The following is a 19,745-nucleotide window of genomic DNA, read 5'->3' as shown; positions in this document are numbered from 1 at the left end:
CTCCACAAGGCCCTTATCCAGATGCTGTTCACCACCTTCCTGCCCCAACTCTCCATGTCCTCTTCAACGCAGCCTGCGCCGTACCTGGCTGTTTATGTCCATTGCTAAGCACTTCAGTGCCTCTTAAAATCTGGGCCCTAAACTCTTACGTGTCTCTTCTTTTTACCAAAATGAATGTGGAAAGTCTCTGCGGGTGCAGATTGATGGGAGGTCAGAGGGTTAATGCGCGCTGCATGTTCTGGGTTGTACGAGGATGGGGAGAAACTGCATCTCTGATTTCAGGTTGCCTGCAAGGACAAGCTGAGTGTGCACGGTGGCATCTTGGAGACAGCCCAGACTCCAGGCTGTCTTGGGTTCAGATAGCTCAGCTAAACATAGACAGGGTGATGGGGTCACAGTGAATTCACAGCTTTTATGAAAGGGAATAGATATTCGCAGCAATAGGCCCCATCTGCACCATTGTACAGTATTGCAATATTTTTAAGCCCAAAAGAGAGAATAATTTTAGGCTCTAGTTTTCTTTGTTTCCACACAAAGAGACAACAACAAATAAATATCTGGAAATAGAGTGGTTCTAAATATTCTCCTTGGTTGCTTCTGCGGTTGTGTAGGAGGGTCAGTAGCCATCAAGTATTCATGAACAGCTCTGCAAGTCAGTAAATGGGAGACAAAACCGGCTCAAAAACAGGTCAAGAAAGGTACCTGCACATAGAACTGAATACCATGTAATTCAAGGATCTGATGAGTGTTTTTCCAGCTTTTCTTATGAGAGAAGCCTTCTATTAGATTACTGTTTTGTCCAGCACAACATATTCCCTTTATCTAAGGAGTTGGCAGCGGGAGAGGACAGAATCTCTTCAGGCTGTGGGAGTTTAATTTAATAGGATTCACAGAGAAGATTTAAGGAGCTAATCATCCTTATAGCTGCTCAAGTCCAATTTTTATCCCCCAAAGCTACTAAATTTTTTAAGTACATATTTTTGGCAGCGCTCTCCAGCAAATATCTCCCCTTGGAGCATACTGAATTGTGTAGGCTGTATTACATAAATGAGCTTCTTTCTCTGTAACCCCTAAATGCTAGTGAGATGTATAACTAGGTATTCCCTTATCTCATCAGGCTGAACTAGTCTTAGCCTTCCACTTAACAAAGCCAGAAGAGGACAGACATTCCACACAGGGCTTGGGACACGGTGGCACGCAGCGCTACAGGGCTTAGATGCTAGGATCCAGAGTCAGAACTGACTGTATCAGGTGCCCCAAAAGTCCTATCCAAATATGAGGGAGGCTCAGGTGTCTACACCAGGATTCAAAGCAATTGTCACTCTCATCTTCTGCCAGCCAAGGGAAATACCGTAGATGACAATATGTTTGATATTCCATACATATCTATTTCCATATAGAGGAAAAAGGATGGGCAAATGCAAATGAAGCCAAGGATTAATTTGCATACGTTTATTCCTCCGTGGGTTGCCCCTAGTGTTCAATGAGTGGAGTGGGAGGAATGTTGTCCACGATTTGGACGAGATATTTAGGTACCGCTTGGGCACCCTTTATGTCCCATAGACCCCTCATTCTTGTTGGCACAATGCTGTCAAGATGGCTGGCAAGTGCTCGTAACAGGCAGTAAACAGGCAGGAAAGTTAAATAACTGTGGGTTTTGTGGTTTTTATCAGCTCACTACAGATGGGAGAAATACAGTTTTATTTGCAGCTCTGCTTTCCTGGAGCTTCCAAAATTCCCTTCTTCTTTAAAGAAACACCTACCTCATACAAGTCTACTATGTCCATAGCACATCCTCCTTAGAACATGAGGGCATTATCTTAGCTTGCTAAATACAAGGACACCTGGTTTGATTACTGTCCTTTCTGAGAAACTGTGAATGTCTCACTTCACAGCCGTTCCCTTCAAAAGAAACGCGTGTCTTGGGCCTGTATGGCAGAAGAGGTTCATTCATCGGCGGCTGGGCTTGCAGCCCTGCACGGGGAGGCGGCCAAGACTGGTCTGAACCACGCAGCCTTGCTGCTCGGGGAAGGCAGGCTCCCTGAGATTTTCTCATCATTTGACATTTCCTGCAGCACACTGGAAAGAGTTTAGGGCTGAAATCAGGCAGATCTGGAAAGGCTGAGCTGCCACCACCCTTTTCACCAAGTCCAGCAAAGCTGAGGGCAGCCCGCGCACTAAGGTTAGATGCCTTCCATCTGCTCTGCTTCCATCTCCAGGGCTCACAGAGGCAAAACCCCCTAGTGGCTGGCACAGGGGGGCACAGGAGGGCGCAACACACTCTAAAAACGCTTGAGAGAAAAGTCCTACTGCTGACCTCAAGTTCCAAACTTAGAAAGCTGCATAAAAAAATAAATATCAGGGGGCTGACTACTTGAGTTTTCCGAACTAGTGCACAACCCAAGCTACAGGTCTCCCGAAGTGTCATGTTCCTCAAGCCTTCCTATGGGTTCTTACAATTTTCCAGCCACCAAACGCTTGGCATCACTTTGTCAAACATTTTCTGTATTCCCTGGCTGGAAGCAGTTTGAGTCTTGTAGGGTAAATGCTGGGTCAAGGCTGTCAAGGTTGATAAGGGCTGTGAAGACACAGCAATAAAGACCTGGAAGGTATGGAGCTGTAATACAAGATTTTGAATTATTAAGAAAAGGACAACATTAAAGAGACATCTGGAAGAAGAGTTAATGAAGATGAGGGACCGTAGCTATGTGGGTCTTCCTCCTACCCAATACCCTCCGTATGGCAACTGTGGCTGGGCTGAGGTAGGCAGCAAGAGCCAAAAATCTCATCAGACGAATAAAAATTGTGAATTAAATACCACTGCAAGTACTTGGATCTTTTTGGATGTATTTCAATCATCTAATCAGTCCCAACACTGAAAAGTGCATAGCCATACTTCAATTACTATCTCTTTTCTGCCTAGGTAGAGTAGTCACTCCTTCACCTCACGAAAAGCAGGTCAGTGCCAGTGTGTGTCACTCACACTATCTGAAAATAAGATTGTTTCTGGGGAATCTCTCATCCTGAAACCCTTATCCTTACACTTGAAGAGAAAGACAAGTAAATTGAGATCGCCAAGGTTGTCTATGGACTTGGATGATAAATTTCTACTCGTTGCTACAGAATTTGGGAAATGGGATATTTCATAGCAATTTTGAATGAGATTAAAGGTTTTTGATTTATTTTCTTTGCAGTGCTGTGTTGATAACATGAAAGATATGCAATATCACATACAATAACAACAGAAAAAAATGATTACTCCCACTAGTGACTACTAAAGCATTATTTCATCACAATTTTCTAGAATTAACATGCTAGATTACAATATCAGATGAGATATTCTGATCACACAGAATATCAGACAATCACACAGTCACTGGGAGCTACTTCTGCACTCCCACAAAAGCTGCACTCATTTACTGTCGAACTTGTGGCTACGAGCCAGTGTAAATGGGCAGCCGAAAATTATTAAACAAGGAGCTGCTTCTTCAGCTGTGAGAATCTCTCTGGCTACAGACCTTCGGTAGCTCCTGGTGCCATTAAACAAAAAGCCTGATCCAGTTCCTAGTTTTGTGGGGGAACTTGCTCAGACTCGCTTCGTTTCTACCTTGACCAGGGTTGAGCTTTCAAACGTGCGCAACTTCTACAATATTTGTAACGTGCTGGTGGTGCAGAACTGCATCCCTTAAACATTGTTTTGCATTCTGGTGAGAAAATAAATTAGCATCTGCGTATTTCTGTAATTGCAGTAAAAAGCATTGCTTTCTCGTGATGCTAAAACATATTTTTAATTGGATTCGCAAGCTGAATTCATTTTATATAATCACCTTGGAGTCTATAGTTCAGCTGTTAAAAATCGTTATCCCGGCTGGCGCCTAGCAGTCTTTCCCCACAACTGACCAACCAGTCCGGAACGCAGACACACGTGAAAGGCTGCCTCCTGCTCCAGGGGATGATGGAAATATGGGAAGCTATCAATAGCCAGCTCAGGCTAATGAAAGCACATCTCTGCAGGGGCTGAGCAAGCTGATCATCGGTTGTTAATTATATAGGGCAAGTTCAATTGCGTTTCCCTGCAATAAGTTATGTCTGTTTGACCATGATATCTACTCAGTTTATACACCCATTTAATTACTTTGCAGCCTTCATACTTGCAAAATGCAGAAGCTTTTAGTAAGTGAATCATTCAGAAATATATTGGTTATCTCATTCTTAAATGTTTTTTACCGTTCTTGTCATATAAACTCATAAAGAGTTTTCATTGTGTGTTTATGCAGTAGAAATACCAAGGTATAAATACCATTTTGGTATCTAATTTCTCCATTCCAAAAGAGCAGTTCCCATTCTGCTCCATGTATCTCCCCTTTTTATCCTTACCTTTCTATTTCTACCAAACGAACCATCTATGGCTGCTGCACGAGCTCCTCTGCCCAGTTCTTTCCTTGCTTCCATTTGGAGTTATTCAGCTTCCCTTTTGGAACTTCTCTGCACAGAGCTTTTGCTGCATTTTTGGAGGAAGAAATATTGTGTCATCCAACTCGGTGTCTCTTCTGCTTTCAGCACAGCAGCCATCATATTTTTTCTTGATATCCCACCCTATGTGAGTCTTTGTCTGACCCCTCTATGAGATCTCCTTCTCCTTTGTGACTCATCCGCCTTTCTCCTACACCTCAGCTGTTTTCTCCCCATGCCTACTTAGTTTATCTGGTTAGTCGGAGACAGTCTGAGCTTTCAGCCTGACACCTTTCAGATCTAACCCTTCGCTTGTTGCCTCTCTCTGTTCCAACTTGTGCCTCAGCCTGTCTCTCTCCCTTGTCTGGGAACAGTTCCAGCTACAGACCTTCCAGCATCTCTATCATCTTTCTCCCCGTGATCTCCTTTCCTTGGCACAATTCAAAACTTTACTCGCCCTAACTTTTCTGTCATTTGGCAGTCATATTTGATTGTCCTTCATATTTTTTCTCTGTCCATTCTTCTGTCCATTGTCTTCTGTCAATTCTCTCCGTCTCTTTCTTTCTGTCTCTTGGGGAAGGCAAGTTATCTTTATTACACTAACAGAGTTCTTTGAGGTGTTTTACCCATGCATTTTCCACACTTGGCGATGTGGCACTCATGAAATTGGAAGGGGACCCTTTTGGATCAGTAAGGGCATTAAGGGATCCTTTGCCACTGCATGTCACATCCCACTCTCAGTAAAAAGGGGGGGTAAGTGACTTCAGATTCGTAAATTCTCAACGGTGTGGACTAAGGTGAGATAAATCTCAAGGTCCATATAGAAACATTTATTAGCTTACCAAAATGGTTAGTATAGGTCTTAACAAGTCCACGATAATTGGTTAGGTATATAACAAATTATATATGGTGAGGTGTGCGTTGTGTTACTTAACAACACGTATAGCACAACTTATGGCAAGCGGTACTTAAGGTCGTACTTAAGGTCGTTACTTAACAACTCTGACCATTACTTAACAATTCTAAGAGAAAAGAGAAACTGAGGGATAGAGAAAGGAAAAGACAGAGAAAAAGACAGAGATCAAGAGATCACTGGTCCTGGTTCCAGCATCTTTTTCAGGGAATCTTCTCAGGCATGGTCTTCTTTCTTGGGAAGAATCTTCCTAGGCACTATCTTCTTCTATTGTTTCTTCTTTGTTCCCCCAGGGGCACTTATTTTCCCCTTTTATGTTTGCTGAATTAGCATGGTCCATCCCCCTCGCTGAGGACAGCCTCGGCTCAGGTGTCTCCCTTCTCCCAGGTGATGTGTAGCATGATTTGAGTGGAGAGATGAGTGCCATAGTCATACATGTTTAGCATGATCTCTGTAATCGTCATTAGCATATGCAGGGTGTGCGCTTTCGTATGCATTTCACGGATAATGAAGCAAAGGTCACTCATTGGACATGATGGCCTTGAGAACTGAGAACTAGCAAGCTCACCACACGAGTGGCAGAACTATCCTGTCTTCACAAGACAGTTCTCCCACACTTTCAGGCGCCAGAAGTGTGAGCCTTATCAGTTCTTTGAAGGCCAGGCCTGCATTATTTATTTCCTTGCGAGTGTTTGAGGCATTCCATTGAAGGCTTGGAGGGCCTTCTGCCCCTCGGCAGGGAATTTACAGTCCGTCCCTTACACTGCAGAGTCCAGATTTGTTTAGTTTCTAAAGCAGAGGAAAAGAGTGCTGGTCATGGAGCAAAGGATGTCTTTGCTAATGTGTATGCTTTGAAGTTAGAGCCACAAGAGACAACTTTTTTCCACGAGACACGGTCTAGGCCCATACAGTCCCTAAATAATGATGAATGGTTCAGCCGCGGGTCCATCTTCCCAGAAATCATTTTATATATTGCTGTGAAAACATTCCAGTTAAGCAGTCCTTGGGGTTATGTAGCATCTGCTCTGAACTGGAGTCTCAGTAACAGGTTTTTCTTTCTACTCTTCTAAGACCTTTATACAGCTTCCAAATCTGAATCACAGTAGCTGTATTCAGTGCCTGGAAAAACAGTTCCCATTCATTATCATCCCTCTTTGGTCTCTCCAGTACTCCTTAGGTTGCCAAATTGCCATCAGTGCTTTTACTCTTCATTTGTATTTATCTTCGCGTCCCACCGGCTCAGTTTCTGCGTTCTGCGTTCTTTTAGGAAGGATAATTTAAAAATGCATAATGCATTTGTTTGAAATAATACCTTTTTAAAGTGGGATGTCCAGCTGCAGGTTAGGGTGCTTACTTGCTCATATTCTGCAGCCATTCGGCAAAGTACACCACCATGAAATCGTACCACTAATAGCTATGGACCCAGGCTGGGAGAGGGCTGTGGGACCTCACCTCTTAAGGGTGTCAATGCACAACAAAACTGGTCTCTGATGGAGCCAAAGGGTCAGGATTCAGCTGTTTGTTCCACATTTGTGTGGGCAAAACTAGAAGTTCTATGAAATGTTATTTGTTGTCCGTAATTCATTGATTTTGGCTGAGACCTAGAGGTTCAAACTTGAAACCTAAAATCCTAGGTGATGAAATATCACTATCCATATAATCTTTAAAAATTTTGTATTATACCCAGGTGCGTTGGTAGCCATTTTATCTTCTTGGGCATACTGTCAGGCTATTTTTCAGGTACCTGTCATGATTTCTGCCCTTTCTCTTAGAGTGGAACTTATTTCACCGGAGTAATCATGGTTTTATCAATGACATCAACTCAGTCACCAGCCTAATGCTCCATTATCCCAGGAACATCATGTCGTTGTGGTATTACCTTTCCCTGGAGGAGGCTGAGTTGCTTTTATTACTTCCTGCTTGAACAACTGCTAATCTCATTTCTGGAGTTCTTCCAACAGGATGACTCTACTTCTGACATGACTGATTCAAGTTGCCCTTGCCAGGATTTAGCAGACCAAAATATCTGTCTCAAGTTCTTCAAGGACAGAGGTTTGATTTCCTATAGAATCCGTGGTTTAAAAACAAATGTTGGGGGTTTGTGCAGTCTCCCATTTAGCCTCCTGTTTTGATGAACTTGCCCACATTCTGCGTTCCCTGATGCCAAATTGCTAATTACTGGTACCTACAGCCAGACTCTAATAAGGGCTTACAACCTGTGAATCCCATTGATTCCTACTCAAAATCCAAACTACATAGAATTTATTGTTAAATTCCTGTTTTCCTGAACTAATTTTCTGGACTGTGACTTCTTAGTTTGCTAACCTGAGCTGCTAAATCATCTGCTTACTTCTAAATCTAGTGTTCAGTATAGAATTAAATTTTTTTAAACCAGTTCCTGAACTTTATTGATGTACAAAGAAGTTAGATCCTCTAGGGCCAAGCGCTTACAGCAGTCACAGGACAAATACATACTGAACACAGCCCTCACCAACTGTGGCTGTATGCTCAAAATCTACTGAAGGGATACTCCCATTTCTAAACTAACGAATTCCCCTGAGATTAAGCAGTAAAATTGCAGCAATGAGCTAGTATTCAAAAAGCTGTCAGCTTTACCATTGAATACAGTGTCTACGACAGGGCTCGGGACTTCCCGGGGCTGGGGAAGGAGAAGAGGTCTGAGGATGGTGGCAGAAGAAGAAAATGAGAGCCTTTCCCATGACCACTGAAAGCCTCCCATGATTGCCCCTCTCCACCACCCCGCCACAGCCTCACAGGCAGGTCCTGCAGCTTGCTCAGGGGTCTGTAGACAGTCTTACTGCAGCAAGTTGTACCTTAACTTCTGCTTTTAGCTGGAGGTGAATATTTTTAGAGAAAACCGTGGCCCTTGAGCAACCCCTTTTGGTTCTTGGAGAAGTATAGAAAAAAGTCAAGCCGGTTCCTCCTGCTGACAGGGGCTGATGGGAATAAACATCCCAGAGAAGAAAGTGGATAGCTGGAAGTCACGCAGGTCCCGCTGGCTCTCCATTTCCTCTCCCAGACTGCAATATGCCTTTTTACTCTTGGCAGAAGGATTTAAGAGATGGGCCTGGGTCTAATGGTTGGTGCCACTCAAGACAATAGACAAAAATACAGGCAACGGCTTATAGTGTCTCTTGTGGGAGGAAAAAGATAAACTTAAAGACAACACCTGTGTTGTTTTTCTTTTAAACAACTTAAATTAGATGGGATGGGCTCTACCTCATTTTTAGTATCAACACATGGGATCTCCAAGAGCCTCTTTGTGCTGCTGTAACATAAATAACAACAATCACAACAACTGATTCCTTCTGGTGGTGAGTCTGATCTCACGGAAGAAAATCACAGATGTAAAAGGGCAGGAAAAAGAGACATATTTAACTATTTTGAGATCTATTTTCCAAGTCGCCTGATTCTGACAGTCCAGGTTTCTCATTTTAACAAAGTGTTTGTACCCGGCTATTTCAAATCAGTTTCGTCCAACTCAGCTCAGTGGGAGCAGGCTGATATGGACTAGCTTCAGATCAAGTCCACTCTCTTTCACTACTGGAAGGGTAAAGGCACCACAACAGAAAGCTGAGTCTGCTGGGAAAAAAAGAATTATCAAAGTATATATTAAGTATAGTGAAAATCTGATCTTTTGATTAACTTCACTGACACATAAATTTCTATTTACAGTTAAGGTTGTTAACTGCAGAAAGTTACTTGCATTGAAGCTGACAGCATACATGTCTATAGCCTACCACACGTAATTTGACTATCCAAAACATAAGCAGAACTTCCTCATCTCCATTGGTGCTCGGAGCCGGTTTCAGTGATGTGCGTCCCCGAAGGGACTGTGCTTTTAACTGCGCCCGCGTCTGGATTCAGGGACAAAACTGTGCTCTGAGATATTAGGTCCATTAACAATGACCGCATTTTTAAATAGAGAGTGTGACTTATTTGATTATCCATTTAGTCAGAACATGATTGCCGAATATCCTTTAGAATAAAGTATTTAAATCAACCCAATTCTCCCCGGATGTCTTATTAACTACTATTCAATAAAAGAGTGGCAATTACTTGGCTCTAAAATTGTTTTTTTCCCTCCAACAAAAACATTTGAAGGCGTCACAGAAGCGTACATGCGGCAGCGGGCAGGAAGTCTCCTTTTAGGTTTGGGCAATCAGCCACTCATCGCCGCTTTTTGTTTCCTCAAGGTTAATCCTTCTTCCACCATGTTTTAATGGCAATTAAGTTTTTCTAGATGGGTTTATTCTTGTCTATTCATAGAAAGCCAACGTGAAGATCTTACAGATTCATTTCTTTCAAAGCTTTAGAAGTAAACGCATCTGTGTTAGAAAAGCCTTGTCTTGGTCACTTGCCCTTGCCCTTATCTCTGCCTTCTTTCTCCAATCTGTCGCTTACCTAATTACCTGTCGTCCTTGTTCCTCCCGTGCCATCTTTTTTGGCACTTACCCCTGAGGTCTGTTGAGGCATTAGTGGTTGGATGAATGTGTACACGAAAAGTACCTTACATCTGGTACACCTACATGGTATATACCAGCCACCCCGCATGCATACGATACGTCCATGTCCTCCAACCGATGCACTTTTTCCTTTTCATTGCTGCTGTTAATTCGCATCTTTCAAAATTAAAATATTTTGCTTACCTGGAATATCCATTCTCAGCATCATTGCACAGATATTCATGGTCTCTTAGAAAAACACACTTTAAATAAGCATATTTAATAGTGGTGATTTCTTGTGTCTTAAGCAAATAAAGGAATTTAATTGCATGTTGTCTTAAGAAATAGATCGTGCCACACAAGACAGGGAGAAGAAGAAAGTAGTCTCTGACAAGCTAACCTGAGGCAAATCTCATTTGTGATTGCAAACTGAGCAAAAGCTGAGCACAGCAGTAGGACACACCAGCCACATGAGATCAATTAATGCCATTAGGACCTCCCATATCCTGTCTTTAGCTGGGGAGAGTCTTCAACACCTCTGAGAAAAGTGGGATATTCTCCCTGGTTACCCCTCGTGGTTTTGTCTCATGCTGGGGTGGACTCTGGGCTCTCCCATCCCGCTTTCTGGTGGGCATGGTCACCGCTCTGCTTGCAGTAAGAAACATGTACAGGTGAGTTTTCTAAACAAACTATTTTTTCAGTGTGGCAAGTGGCTTTGAAGTAATTGTTGTTGGAGAGGTCCACTCTGTCTCTTCCCCCCTCCCTTTTCAGGGTGGCACAGCTGTTGTGGTCAGAGAGCGGGGGGCAGGGCGCTGTGGCTATATGCACGCTCTCAAACAAAAGAGGTTGTAGGACAAGTTGGTGGTCCCAAGGCCAAGGATCATGGACCCGTTTGTGACCTCTCAGTGTGTCTACACAGGGGATGAGCTGCACCCGCCGAGGCTCAGCCCGGCCCTTCTCCCTCCCCAGGCCTCAAGCTACAGGGATGGTACGGGACCCTGCTCTTCCTACAGCATGAACGTGGTGCGTCCTGGCTGTTCCGCCTGTGGAGCGTGCTGGGATGCGCTGAAGGGAGCCAGAACTCGCACAGTCCTGTCCCTGTTGCCTTTTGGGAGCAGGTACCTCCGAGGCCCTGAGGAGCCCTCGCAGAGCCCTGCAGCACGTCCCGGTGACGAGCTGGGGGCTGCGATGCTGTGGGGCTCCAGCGGGGAGCCTGGCCCGGGGCTGCCTCTCATTAGCAGCAGAGACAAACCCGCTGAGGCCAGCGCGGAGCCAACAGCGCGGCAAACGCCTGCTGGCCTCAGGGCTCAGCCTCAGCTCTTCGCTCAAACACGGCACGAGGCAAACCAACACGTTTCAAAGTTACATTGAGCCTTAGGAACCATGGAGGGGCTTCAGCGCCTGTTTGAGCTTTCTGAGAAATTACGGCTGAAAATACCTGGGTATACGCATATTTGAGCAGAAATATATATACGCTCTGGATGGTGCTTGAGCACACCTGTTGAAAAGGTAGGGGTGCGACTGGTAATTACAATATCACATTACTATCGCTTGGTCGCATGCAGCTAAGCTACATGCCATTTATTTTAATCAGTTTATATTTCAATTTGATCTGTGGCTTTATTCCAGAACACGGCTCCTCAAATATGATTTGGGCTATCACTTCAAGGTTAGGCGTGCGCGCAGCTTATTAGGATCTTAGAAGGTGAAAAAATCAGTAGCGTATAAATTAATGAAGTTGATAACCCTTCCTGCAAGGATGATGCATGGACCCGTACACAAACTGAAGCAGAATGCCTGGGGCTAGTCAATCTGGACAATAACCTTTCAATGAACATATTTATCCAGCCAAACCATATAAAAACCACCTCAGCTTTAGAAGAGTTGCACCAATGCATGTAAGATGATTAGGGGATTGGAACATCTCTCTTATGAAGAAAGGCTGAGGGATTTGGGTCTCTTCAGTCTGGAAAAAAAGGCAACTGAGGGGGGAATCTTACCAATGCTTATAAATACTTAAAGGGTGGGTGTCAGGAGGATGGGGCCAGGCTCTTTTCAGTGGTGCCCAGTGACAGGACAAGAGGGAACGGGCACAAACTTGACCATAGGGAGTTCCACCTAAACATGAGGAGGAACTTCTTTACTTTGAGGGTGGCAGAGCACTGGCACAGGCTGCCCAGAGAGGTGGTGGAGTCTCCACCTCCGGAGACATTCAAAACCCGCCTGGACGCGTTCCTGTGCAACCTGCTCTAGGTGACCCTGCTCTGGCAGGGGGTTGGCCTAGATGATCTCCAGAGGTCCCTTCCAACCCCCATCATTCTGTGATTCAGTTTGTTGCCAGTTGTTTGGAGCAATGAAACACACAGAGATTCGCTGATCGCTCCCGAGCCGCCCCGTGGGAGTCACAGCACACAGCTGTGGCCAACCTGCAGCACCTCAGGAACAGACTCATTTTGTAAGACACGAGCTTTCTTGGAGCTCAGCTCTATGAGTGTTTTATGCAGTTAAGACAAAATAATCCCATGTGCTTTTTTGTTTCATATAACACAACGGTGTACTCATTTCTGAAGGGTGTTTTGCAGGTGACGATATAATCTAATCTTAATTTAAGAAAGCCGTGCTGATATCTAAATCACTGCTCCTTCATATATGTCTCAAGAGTCTCTCTCAGAATTTAAAAAGCCAAAAGCGAGCAGAATAGTTCTGTTTCAGTGGGCTGTTGACCAGCATGTGAGGTAACAGCAAAACAACATAACACGCTGTAAAATCATCATCGTCTGTTTATCGCGAGGTCAGTAACGAGTACTAACAGGTGGTGGCACAATATATTCAGGGGTTCGTTTTCAGTACTTAGTTTGATTGTCTGTCCTACCAACAGCTGCTGTATCAAGCATTTATTACACACAAAAACGTGAATTAACAGAAAAGCTCCGTATCTAGGGACTTGACTTTTACTTAAGTCAGAGCTCATTGGAGGTGTCAATCACTATGGGAATGCAACAGAGATCCTGAGAATGACACATGGCTCTACCCACCGGAGCATGCCCTGCCCAGGCACCCACGGGGCCACGGCTGTCCCTGTCACCCTCGTCTGTCATTAGCACAGTTCACTTCTGATCAATCATTCCAGGGAAAGGGTAATTCAGCAGGGATTTAGCTCTAGGTAAGTCCTGCCCTGGCAATCTCCTTTTTCGCCGTGGACCAGAGTGACAGGACTCTTGCCGTGGTGAAAGCTGGATTGCCAGTGCCAGCATCGTGCCAGCCCAGAAGGACCTGGACACTGGGTGACACCGGTTCCTTCTTTTTTCTGATCAGGAAGGCTCTTCCCATGCTGGCAAAGGAAACACATCAACTAATTAATTGGAAAGAAATGCAGCACTTTGTTTAAGTGTGCGAAAGTGTCTGTGTGGGGCCATTCCTGGGATGAGGGTCCTCATGGCAGCGGGCAGACTGGTCTCTTCCAGCCTCGGTAAATAGTCATGTCTGTGTTGATGGAAATCTCTGCCCTGTGTAGGGAAAAGGGCTGATGCTGCTGACTGAGGTGGGTGAAGACTTGGGCGTCTTCACATGTCCTTGACCTGCTATTGAGTGACGCACTCGTCTACTTGTATTTGCTGGCCTCAGTAAAAGGTGTGCGGAGTCTTGGTTTATTCTCCATTCCTTCACCTCTTTGTGGAAATAACTCCAGATGACTCAGTTCTTTATAAAGGTATCCAATTATTCAAAACATGCGATGAAACCTTTGTTAAGACAAAGTTAAATCAGGTGGCCGCAGTGGCCTTGTTTTTAGGAACCGTTTCCAGTGCATGCTCAAGAGATTCACCCAGCACTTTGAAGGGGTGGAAAACCAAATGTCCTTCAAGCGTTAACCTTCCTTTAGTGACCTTCTTGCCTGGTAACGCTCCCTCTGTGGAGAGGTGGTGGGATTCGGTGCTGGGTGAGACCTCACCGCTGCCAAGGGCCCTGCAGGGCCTGGGAGCCTCAGAGCGGGGCTGGTTCCTCAAGGCTGCGCACGGGGAAGAGGAAACACAGCTCTTGATGTGAGACCGAGACATAAAATAATGACAAAACTTCTGTCAAGGCTACCATTTCTGCTCCTATAGACTTCACTTTACATCATCTTCAATAGAATCCACTCACACCCCGAAACTAGAGCAATCCATATGTTTCATACATTAGCCTTTATTTTGTCAACTGAAGTAGTTGACCTTTTCAGAGTCGATACCTGTGTATTTTTACATCGGTTCCAGACTCACACGGAAAGCCTATTTGAAATTAAAATATAAGTTACTGTGAAAGACTACTGTGAAATGCAGGACTAGGCTGCACTGATTGTCATATCTGATTTTTGACAGACGTAGTCTTCCGGTATACAGCAATTTTCCTCTGAACATCTTACTGAAAACCTCATCATCCAGTGACGAATGGATGTAAATTACTTTTGAAACCTATCCTACTAGATGCATTAAAAAAAATAAATGCCTGACAGGCAACCAGAACCAAACCTGCAGACAAGCTTAGGGTGAGTCACAAGCAAATTCATCTTGTTTCTTCTGTTATCTTTTACATGGAACATCAAATTCCAGCCATTAAAACCTGAAAATTTTATCTGCAATTAAGAAGGATGTCGCAATGATTCTCCCCAAGCTTTTGTGTGTGGAATTAAAAGGTATGCTTTGAGGGTGGGCCTCTTAAGAACATGGACTATGCCTTTGCAATGGTCCTTTCACATTATTTTTATTATTACAAATCTTTAGTGAACCGATGGGTAAAAATCTCACCAAAATTTAGTGTTTTGCTTTTCCAATATTTGTAGTGGAATGTTTTTCAGTTGCAGTCTGAAATACATGATCTGGAAAAAAAAAACAAACTGTGGTTCTGCCACGTGTCTGTCTCCAGCACATAAACTGGCGGTGGCTGTGATGTCCCCGCTGGAGGCTGCTGTCATTAGCGGAGAAACCCTGACACTCTATTAGACAGTTATTCAGTAAAATAATATTAATTATGCAAACCTCTGCCCGAAGACCTGCCTAAAATGCCACAAGCAGAAGTCTCAGCTGCTGTAAATGAAGGCAGCTTCAGTGGCTCTGGCAGGGCGGTGACCGCCAGCTCCATCTGAAACATCTGTCCCGAGTTCCAGTTTTCAGCATCTCTGCTCTCACCACCAGCAAAAAGAAACAATTTGCCAAATTTTCTTTGTTGTTAATCATTAACATGTGGCTGCATTCCCACCTCTAACTTCAAACATCTTGTACCTACGGCATACAGTCATAGAATGGTTTGGGTTGGAAGGGACCTTAAAGATCTTCTAGTTCCAACCCCCCTGCCATGGGCAGGGACACCTCCCACTAGACCAGGCTGCTCAAAGCCCCATCCAGCCTGGCCTTGAACACTTCCAGGGATGGGGCATCCACAGCTTCCCTGGGCAACCTGTTCCAGTGCCTCACCACCCTCAGAGTGAAAAATTTCTTCCTGATATCTAATATAAATCTTCTCTCTTCCAGTCTGAAGCCATTACCCCTCGTCCTACCGCTACATGCCCTTGTAAAAAGTCCCTCCCCATCTCTCCTGTAGGCCCCCTTCAGGTACTGGAAGGGGCTCTAAGGTCTCCCTGGAGCCTTCTCTTCTCCAGGCTGAACAACCCCAACTCTCTCAGCCTGTCCTCATAGCAGAGGTGCTCCAGCCCTACGACCATCTTCGTGGCCCTCCTCTGGACCTGCTCCAACAGGTCCACGTCCTTCTTGTGCTGAGGATTTGTATGATGCTGACAGATGATGATCTTTTTATAGCGGTGTTTTGAAAACTTTTATTATTTTCCTAACACCTTAGACTCTTATTTTATTCTGTTGCTTCAATCCATGCAACAAGTCTCCTGCTACAAAGCCGTGTGCACCCTGCAGAAGTCTTCCCCTTCCACCTCTTTTTGCCACAGCAGGGATGATTTGATGCTAATCCCGAAGGGCAGAGCCTCCGTCCTCCTCACATGAGCGGGCCCTGATGTGCTGAGATGGTTCCTGCAGGCAGAGTCCCTCTGAAGATGATGCTCTCTGACAACGCAAATGAATTCAGCATTTCTTCATCTCATTTCAAACCAACGGGGCTTCCGGTGGTGAGATATTGAAAATGTGCTACGCGTTGCCTGTCCTGATCAACAGGGTTAACGGTGGCCACCGCCCTGGACACCCTTTAAAAGGAGGGATTTGAGGAGTGTGGGAGCCGGGGACAGGCAGAGCAGGCGCCGGCTGAGCTGCGGCGCCCGTCCCGCCAGGGCGCAATCTGCTGCGCGACAGCGATTCCCAACTTCATGCGTCAAGACCTTAAGCCTTTCTTCTTTGACACAGAGATTAAGGGCAATCCTGACAAATTCGAAACCAGATCAAATGCGGTCCTCGGGCAAGATGAACTACTGGCCTGCAAATCCCCCGGCGCAGGCTGGGCTCCGGGGCTTCTCAGGGGAACCCGTCCCCTCCAGTTCCGCCCGCTCAGCCGCGGGCACCACATCGCCCTTTTCTGAACCCATTCTGGGCCTTCACGTGAATGGCGAAAGGTGAGCGAATTGGCTGCAAATCAACCGTTTTTTAAAACCAACCAACCAACACCATTTTTTAAAAACTTGTATTTTTTTTTTTTTTTATATCTGCCAAGCACAGTATCTACCAATGCCGATCTGGGAGCTGACAATGGCAACATTCGGCTGGTTTCCAAAAAGCTCCAAAAAGCGCTATTTCCGAGCGCCTTTGGGACAGGGCTGGCTGCTGAATTTCAGACCAAGCACCCCTGTCCCATAGTCCTAACCAATTTACTTTTGAAACTGCAGTTCTGCCCAAAATGACCCTGTAATTTATGATCATGATGACAAATGGGAGAATGAGAACAAGGTCGTTAATATTATTGCTTACATAAATAGCATTATTGCTTTTTGCAAAACAAGCAAATCGTTATGAACTTGTGTCTTATTCTTATTCGCCACTATTTTATGTATAATTTTATATATGTAAATGCATATAGGGGGTTTTTGTGTGTGTGTGTGTATATATATATGCATTCACATGGGATGTGAACTGAGACACGTTGTTTTGGGCAGCGGTTTTCCCCAGGCTTCTGCTAACCAACAACTGTGACTTCCCCCTAGTGGTCAATTGTCATTTTTGAACAGTATTAAAGACTTGGCTGCCTCTCACACTAAAAAAAAAAAATCAGTTTGTTTTAGAAAACTATAAACAACCTTCCATTTTGATGAAGTTTATAGTCATTGCCTCATTCTAATAGAGCAGCAGAGGCTGGTGTCTTATTCAAGCAAGAATTTGGAACCAAGCATGGGTTGGGAAAAAGCCAAGAAGAAAAAAAAATCATCTCAGCTAAATAAAAGTTCTTGCTGGCTAATTGACTCACCAATTGTTCAAATTATATTATGACACCTAAAAACCGTGGCTTCTGGACCACCACAAAATTAAAGCTGGTAGGCAGTTTTCTGGTGCTTCCTCATGTGGTGGCTGTGTCTAGAGACCATCCGATGGCCTAGCAAAGGCCACTTTTCCCTTCTTTACTGGAAATCAAACTGAGTCTGTGTCAGCTTTTTTTTCCATTTATCCGTCCTCTGACATGGCCAGAAACTGTCTCAATTAGCTTTTTTTTTTTTTTTCTTCTCCTGAAGAAGCTCTTCAAAAGCATTGATTTCGGTATTTTCCAGGTTTGGAGTCCTCATTCTATAGGGTTTTGGTTTACTAAACAGTTTGTGTGGCTCCCTTGTATCTTCCTTATCTCAACAGCTTGGAAAACGACAACTTTCCTCAAATTATTGGAACGACACTGGTCAAACTCCCAAGCAGAACTAAAAGGGTCACTTCAGCTGGCCTTGCCCTGTACTTACAGAAAGCAGCTGCTTCCCAGGCGACAGTTTTAACTTGCTTCCAGAAGTAAGGAAATTAAAGCGATTGCCTCGTGTGTTTGTTCGTCCATCTGTCCGAGTACTTCCCCTCCCCCAAACCCGCAAACTTATCGGCAATTTTCAATTAAGTTTGACAGGAGCCCCAAAGATCAGTAAGTCCTTGTAGGTCTCTTGAAACAATAGCAGGATAAATAAAAAAAACCCACAAACCCAACAAAAAATAAAATTCCCTGGAAGGAGAATGAAGTACTGTCACTCCGTTACATGCTGGTTGTCAACAAGGGAGAGCCTGCTCTGCCCCTGGCGCGTTGTGCTGCTCTGGCCTGGCAAGGGCTCCTGCTGCCTCCCCTGGGGTGAAGCACCTTTGGCTGCTCTCCGCCTCTCCCCTTCAGGCCAGCTACCTTAATCGCTGTTTCTCAAATCTTTAAAGGAAACCTCAAATATTATACCTCTGTTCTTTCATTTCTCTGTCCCAACAGTTTCATTTTCGCTTCCTCTTCTCCTTACAGTGCCGCACAGGCAAACTTTTCGTGCTGGCGTGCCCGTAAGGTCTCCCTCCCTTCAGCACACATCCTGCAGACCATCTACTTGGAATATATTCTGAATGCTGCCATGACAGAACTTAATTTGTCCCCGTAGTCCTATGATGTCTTGAAGCCCCCTAGATCTCTGCAAACACAAGGCAGAGCACTGCACGGCGTGGGCTGCGATCACTGTCAGGGGATGATGCTGGGTCTCAAGATGAAAGCCTCGCTCTTCAGAGGCCCATGGACGGGGAAATAGGGCAGCATCCTCCAGAAGACACGTATCAAGTCTAGTTTATTATCAGAGGTCAATGTAGTTCATTCCTTAATGCAGCAGGAGACCTAGCAATTTTTAAGAAGTTAGGCATCAGAATTAGACTGTCTAAACTTCCCCCATTTCCTGGACACGCAAGTTTGTACACCATGGCAGGCTGGGGACTGGGGCATTTTTCCTCCTCTTCACTTCTATCCAAAACACAATAGAAAGCCAGGTAGAATTAAATCCAGTTTACAGCCGTGGCTTAGATTTTGACATGATGCCATGGTTGTTTTTTTTCAGCTGACAGGGGAGCCATGCTGTCTTCTAAACTTCTTTATTTTAGCCGAGCGCCTCAGGGTAAGGGAAAGCAGGACGAAAGGCTGGCCGGGTCCCAGTGACAGGAGCCATCTCCTGCCCTGCCCGACTCTCCAACCTGTAACATATGCAAACCCATTACTCACAAGCTGGCTTCAATTTTACCCCGCGGGACTTTCCCGGGGGGACAAAGCCAGTGCTGCCAAATTCACAGTTGGGCAAACTTCTCCAACCCCAACTGAAAGATCCATCTTTCAGTCATTAAAAATGATCTGAATTTGTTATCTGCTCACCTACACGCGAGTACAGGAAGGATTTTTGCCTGTATTTTTATTGCCAAAAGTCGTGAGATCACAAGGATCGCAATGTCCCTCCTTGCTCACCGTCACGATGGATCACGTTTACTGTCTGTCAAAGTCCCACCGACACGGATTTATCCTGACAGTTTGGTCTAACGTTTTCACTTCATGTGTACAAAGAGCAGCAAGAGATCCCTCCAGAACTTAAAAATGGTGGCCCCTTGGACTTATTTGCACCCCAGGGGGCATCATCTGGGAGCAGATTTCAACAAGTAGCACATTCAGTTATTTCCGTCTTCTCGTGACACCAGTCGCCGCGTCTGCCCGCTCTCTCAAATGGTCTTTCCTAAGGTAGTAGGAGGGGGAAGACTGAGTGAGGGAGGGGGACAGAAACACAACAAAGGACAATTAGTTTTCAGGAATTACTGAAATGTCACCCTCTTCCTGCTTTTCTCCCTAATTCTTCTTTCAGAGAAGAAAACACTTCCTCACTGTCTGCTTCTTCATGTATTATTTCTATAGGTTCTGTCTTAAAACGGGCCATATGAAGAGAATTTGGTTCCCAAGTCTTCTGCCACTTTGCCTCTGCTACATGGAGCCACAAGGAAACTGTATTTTCCTGGGAACAA

Source organism: Larus michahellis, chromosome 1 (assembly GCF_964199755.1).
Source record: "Larus michahellis chromosome 1, bLarMic1.1, whole genome shotgun sequence".
NCBI lineage: Eukaryota > Metazoa > Chordata > Aves > Charadriiformes > Laridae > Larus > Larus michahellis.
The sequence above is the reverse complement of the archived record's forward strand: the minus strand, read 5'-3'. Positions refer to the sequence as shown.